Raw genomic sequence first — 6,636 nt, 5'->3', positions numbered from 1 at the left:
GGCAGTCCCTTGGTGCTTTGAACCTTCAGTTGCTCTTTCTTGCACTAAAATTTATTTATAAGCTATCCTACTCCTTCTATGCTCCATGGATTTCTAGTTAATAAACAACTCTTGCTGGTATATTAATGGGTTATGTTGGACTTTCAACTTTCTAGGCATCATCTTTGTTATCACATTCTTCTGCTAAAGATGCTGTAGATTAGAGATATGAATGGAGGTCATATGACTCCATGGTAGATGGGAGAGGGAGAAATACTCCCTCCCAGGAGTTCCCTGGTGACCTGGTGGTTAAGGACTCAACATTGTTACTGCTGTGTCTCAGGTTACTGCTATGTCTCGGGTATGATCCCTGGCCTGAGAACTTCTGCATGCTGTGGGTATGGCCAAAAAATTTCCCTCCCAGGTGGAACTTCTGTTTCTGCTCAAAACAAAATTTATTTTGTCTTTTTAGGGCCACACCTACAGCATGTGGAAGTTCCCAGCCTATGCGTCAAACTGGAGCTGCAGCTGCCAGCCTATACCACAGTGACAGCAACGCCTGACCTGAGCTGTGTCTGAGAACTACACCACAGTTCATGGCAATGCCAGATCCATAACTCACTGATCAAGGCCAGGGATTGAACCCGGGTCTTCATGGGTACTAGTCAGGTTTGTTGTCATTGAGTTACAATGGGACCTCCCTGTTTCTGCTCAAATTTTATTTCTTATAAAGCCTTCTACTCTTCCCACCTTTGTGAATGCTTTGCCTCAATCAATGGGCACTTCATTCAGGGAACTGGTCATTGGACATGAAGGGTGCTACTTTGGTGTAGAAAGGGTAGCTATACCCATGCTGAAATATGCAATTTTCAGGCACCATTTGAAAGTGTGGACTGACTTTCAGAACCAGTAGAAATAGCTGAACCGAATAGACCCAACTCTAATTTTCAGAGTGGGGATCAAAAATGTAGTTGGGCCATTCAAAACATCTGTGTCAGTCAGGATAGGCTAAGGCATGCTTCTATACTAAGCAACCCCCAAGTCCTAATGACTTGTTATAATAAAGTTTATTTGTCTCTCCTGTCTATATCCATCACACATGAGCCAGGAACTGCTCTCCAAATCTCCTCCCAGGATCTAGGCTGAGAAAACAGGCCTGTATCAAATGTTGTCAACCACCACGCTGGAGGAACAAGAGAGCTCTGAAAGGTCTCACACTAGCAATTCAGTGTTCAGCCCAGAAGTGACACATGTTACTTGTGCTCACAATTCACTGGCTAGAACTAATCACACGGCTCGTCCAGGCACTGGGGACTCGGAAATGCCATTCCCATTGCCTTGTGCCTGAAAGAGAGGAAAGCGACATATTTGACCGATAGCATGAATGAGAACCACAGTACTTGAAAGGATTCTCTTACTTGGAAAATTTATCAGGACACAGCATTAACTGAAATTCACTAGATGTGTATAAAGAAGAGGTATATAAAGAGCTATGTTTGTGTTACTAAATAGTTAAACTAGTCATGAGCAAATGCATAGGAAATGATAAGTAACAAATAGCGGCCAGAGAAGCATCTCTTCCCCAGGCCTGGTTTAGATAATCTTGTTTTATTGCCCTGCTTTGGAATTCTGGGCTACTTCATGTCAAACTGTCAGCTTTTATCAGAGCTGCTATATTCATTACAAAGTGTTCCCAGTTTTTACCTACAGGTGGAAAAACTTTCATTTTTAATGCATAGAAATTTTCAGCCTCGTTTATACAGATTTCATTAAATGAATCTCTGTTGCTATGGTTATTTTCCTTTTTACTTTACATAATAAAAGTCTGTGCATCATAGGAAATGTGGGGGTTCCCCCCACTTGTAAATATCCTCTGTTATAAATACATCAGACTTAACCATATGAAATGGCCATTTCTTTTATTAAAAAAAATTTGTGTGTGTGCTTTTTAGGTCCACACATGCCACATACGGATGTTCCCAGTCTAGGGGTATAATTGGAGCTACAGCTGCTGGCCTACACCACGGTCACAGCAACCAGGATCCAAGCCATGTCTGCGACATACACCACAGCTCATGGCAATGCTGGATCCTTAACTCACTGAGCAAGGCCAGGGATCAAACCTGCATCCTCATGGTTACTAGTTGGATTTGTTTCTGCTGTACCACAACGGGAACTTCAAGGGCCATTTTTTTTTAGATCAAACAGTTGAATATTGTCAGTTTTGTCAGTTTTAACCTAATAAATACCTCCACGGCTTTAGATTAGAAAAATCTTTTCAAGGATGAATATTGCTTTTAGAGTCTCCCATTAGCTTTAATTCCTAGTATAGGTCAATAGTGTGGTTTTTGAAATCAAATAATCCTGTACTTTTGTTAAGATTCTCCTTTTCGTAGTTACAGTGTCTCTTTTGACTCTCTGGCCTTTAGTTTGCTTGTGGCCATAAAAATAATACCAAATTAAAAATAAATACCAGCCTCATAGGGACATTGTATTGACAGAATATGACTCTGTGCGTAACTGTCATACTGTGTCTGGGGTCTACCAAATATCCCTATGTGGAAGCTTTATACATTATTTCTTTTGACTGGCAATTCCTGCTGACTGCCACACAACCACATTAACCTGTCTATAACCAAATTCTGCCTAGCTAGAGTTTTCCCAAACAACTTTTCCACATCTCCTTTGTGTGTATTGCAAGGGCACTTGTTCCTACAAAATTCTGGCATTTCCGTCATGGCTCAGTGGAAACGAATCTGACTAGGATCCATGAGGATGCAGATTTGATCCCTGGCCTCACTCAATGAGTTAAGGACCCCGGGTGGCTGTGAGCTGTAGGGTAGCTCCCAGACATGGCTCGGATCTGATGTTGCTGTGGCTGTGGTGTAAGCCAGCAGCTACAGCTTCAATTTGACCCCTAGCCTGGGAACCTCCATATGCTGTGGGTGCAGCCCTAAAAAGACAAAAGACAAAAAAAAAAAAAAAAAAAAAAAAAAAAAAAGGAAGAATGGTTCCCTCCATTCAAGGAGAGTTGATGCACAGACATGCCTTCCAAGGCTTCCTCACAGCCTCTGCACCATAGCAAGTGCCTCTGAGTTCAGCCCGAGGAAGGAAGACCTTAGCAGAGGTGCTAAAGAGGGATATAGGAACTCTTTCATTTCCATAGTAACCTGATGCTACCAGGGAAAGACTGGGCAAAGGCAAGTAGAGGTGCAAAGTCCCATCAGAACAAAGGGTAGACTGATTTTTTCCGTGCTCCTGCTTGCACACTCTTTTTGATCCCTCTTTTGGGGGTCCTGAGTCAGTAATGAGCTAAAGGAATTCCTTAGCCTCTATTTCTCTTCCATAAGTTGTTCCACAAGCAACAACTCACAAGGAAGGAATTGGTTAATGAGCAGATGAGAAAGCCAGCATGCATCGCAAATCACCGAGAACATCTAGTATCTGGACAGCCTCACTCATATCCTCCCTCCCATCACCAAGTATGCATTTGGTAAGAATCCAGAGCAAATAAAATTCACTTCTATGTAGATCGGCATTCAACAAACTGAGAAAGAACACTAAGAGAATTGGAAATTAATATTAATAGTAAAAGAACATTAGGATAGTTTGATTTGCTCTTTTTTTTTTTTTTTTTTGTCTTTTTGCCTTTTCTAGGGCTGCTTCCATGGCATATGGAGGTTCCCAGGCTAGGGGTCGAACTGGAGCTGTCGCCACAGGCCTACGCCACAGCCACAGCAATGCAGGATCCGAGCCTCCTCTGCGACCCACACCATAGCTCAAGGCAACGCCGGATCCTTAATCCACTGAGCAAGGCCAGGGATTGAACCTGCAACCTCATGGTTCCTAGTTGGATTCGTTAACCACTGAGCCACGACGGGAACTCCTGATTTGCTCTTCTTTAGGAGCTAACTTGAGACAATGCACAGAGTTGGTGGAACATCCATTTCATCTATCCGAATAGTGTTTGTTCAAAGTAAAAACTCAGCCACATGATGTGAGATAAATAACATGTATCCTGTATCCTCAATCTCTATTTAAGACATTGCAGTTCATATAGGTAGAAATGTATCACACACAGGAGGAGAATTATTTTCAAATCCCCAAATTTATCAAGAATATTTACAAATCCTTATTATCAGTTTATTTCTCACTTACTTGATTTCTGTCTTAAAGAAATTATATGTGCTGTGTGAATCAGGTCTCAGTCTTTAAAATACCCTTCTGATATATAGAAGACAGGTATAGCTACTGCATAGCACAGGGAAATTTACTCAGGACTGTGTGGTAATTTATGTGGGAAAAGAATCTGGAAAGGAATGGATATATGTATATGTATAACCTGAACATACTTTGCTGTATGCCTGAAATTAACACAACTTTATAAGTCAACTATATTCCAATAATTTTTTTCTAAATCTGAATATTACACCCTTCTGAGATTGTAAAGACAATGACCTATAATTTTATATGTTATCTAAGTCATTTTTCTGACTCTATTCGAAACAGAGTTAACTAAAAGTCAGTAATCTTACAGCCTCTATCATGAATATTTGTGAGAATATTTCCATACTTTGCAGAGTACCATGAAAAACTAATATTCAATAGAAATTGATGAATACTTTAGAAATGGATGATAAAGTTTTCTTTATACATAAGAGTCAGCTGTGTCTCTGCACACTCAGCATCACTAAGGTACCTCTGTAGCATCTAGGCTGGACTTCTTGGCTCTGCACTACCAGTCAGGATGGGAGCCATTCCCAGGGGTCTGTGAACCCCTGTGTAATCAGCACTCTGTTGTGTTGTGGTGAAGCCTGTCCTCCTATCAGAAAGAGGCTGGAGTGGATGTAAAAAGTTGAATGCTAAAATCCAGAAGCTTGACCTGGGCTAGGAACCCTTCCAGCACAGTGAGTTCCACCATAGGAGAGAGGCCACCATGAGCTATGTACTTTTTCAGGATTCCTGTACAGAAGCATATTGACTGAGTCAGTAAGGTCATGCAATCTTCTCCCTGTTCATTCACTAAGAGGTGTTGTCGCTCTGCCAGTTTCCCCGTAGGAGCCCAATCAATATTAATTGAATGAATGAATGGACTGACATGAAGTATGGGATGGGTGATGCTGAAAGATTTGCCTTGCGATGGTCATATGGCCCTACTGGCACACAAATAATAGAATTTCTGGAGGTTATTACCTTGCCTAGCTGGTGGCCAAGACAATGGCTTCGCAATTGACAGTACTATTCTATGTGAAAAAATGACAGTATTTTCTCTGCCAATGTTTGTCCTGTTTTGGCATTAAACAGAGCTACCGAATTGGCTCATTTGCATAGCATTTGGGGTAGGAAAGTTAAGAGAATGGCAGGCACACTCTGTCATTTCGTTGTAAATGTTCAAGAACTACCTAAGAATCTGGATTATTAGCTAATGATCTTGTTAGTGACCTGCTTCTCTCATACCTTTCCAAATCATTCAATTTTATCTTTAAGAGCAACAATGTACCTATTTTAGTATTCATATTTTATTGTCCCATATATTACTTGTTCAAAATGACTAAATGCCTAAAAATAACTAAAATGTCCTCTGTATACAAGATTGTTCACATATCTCAGCCAGTATTACATTTGTTTGATTTTATACATACAGCTTCATCTGCCATGTTAAATCTAAGTGATGGCGCATTCAATATGTAACTTTTTTTTTAAATGCATTAAATGGGATTAATTTTAGCCTGCCTGAGGATGGAAACTTGGTTAGGAATCTTGGCTTTGTACTCATTTTTTTTTAAATTAATTTATTTATTTTTTGTCTTTTTTTAGGACCGCACCTGCAGCACATAAATGTTCCCAGGCTAGGGGTCAAATCAGAGCTGTAGCTGCTGGCCTACGCCACAGCCATAGCAATGTGGGATCCGAGCCACGTCTGCAACCTACACCACTGTTCATGGCAACGCCAGATCCTTAACCCACTGAGCAATGCCAGGGATCAAACCCACATCCTCGTGGATACTAGTCAGGTTAGTTAACCACTGAGCCATGACAGGAACTCCAGCTTTGTACTCATTCTTAAGTAATGAACAGCCCTAGAGTCATTTGAAGTCCCTAAATAATATTAATTCAATAATTACAACATCCAGTCTGAGATATTATTCAAATAGCTAAACTTAATTTAGTATTAAATGAGATAGTATTCAAATTGCTAAACTTAATTTAGCGTTAAAATTGAAAAAAAAATTTTATTGGCCACACCTGCATCATATGTAATTCCCTGGGCCAGGGGTGGAATCTGAGCTGCGGCTACAACCTACACCACAGCCATAGCATTGCCAGACCCTTAACCCACTGCGCCAGGCTGGGGATTGAACACCTGCCACCACAGAGACAACGCTGGATCCTTAACCCACTGCACCACAGTGGGAACGCCTTTCCCCCTTCTTTAGCTTGGAGCTGCTTGAGGCTGGGAAGGCAGCAGCATAGAGGGAGGGGAAGGGTGGAGTATTCTCCATTTTTCCACTTTGCGCTTCTCCTTCCCTCATTCCCACTTTCTAGCCAATTCTGACCCCTCCAGGAGGAGAAGTAGGGAGGAAGAGTGGTAGAAGAAAAGAAAAAGTCTTGTTCACATTGTTACTATTGTAAGCTGGCTTCATGTTCTCTGAGCCT

This window comes from Sus scrofa, chromosome 1 (assembly GCF_054392235.1).
Source record: "Sus scrofa isolate SSC_HxYL_T2T_F1_AM1 chromosome 1, Sscrofa_HxYL_maternal_Yorkshire_Landrace_v2.0, whole genome shotgun sequence".
In the NCBI taxonomy this organism is placed as follows: domain Eukaryota; kingdom Metazoa; phylum Chordata; class Mammalia; order Artiodactyla; family Suidae; genus Sus; species Sus scrofa.
This window is presented reverse-complemented; position numbering follows the sequence as displayed.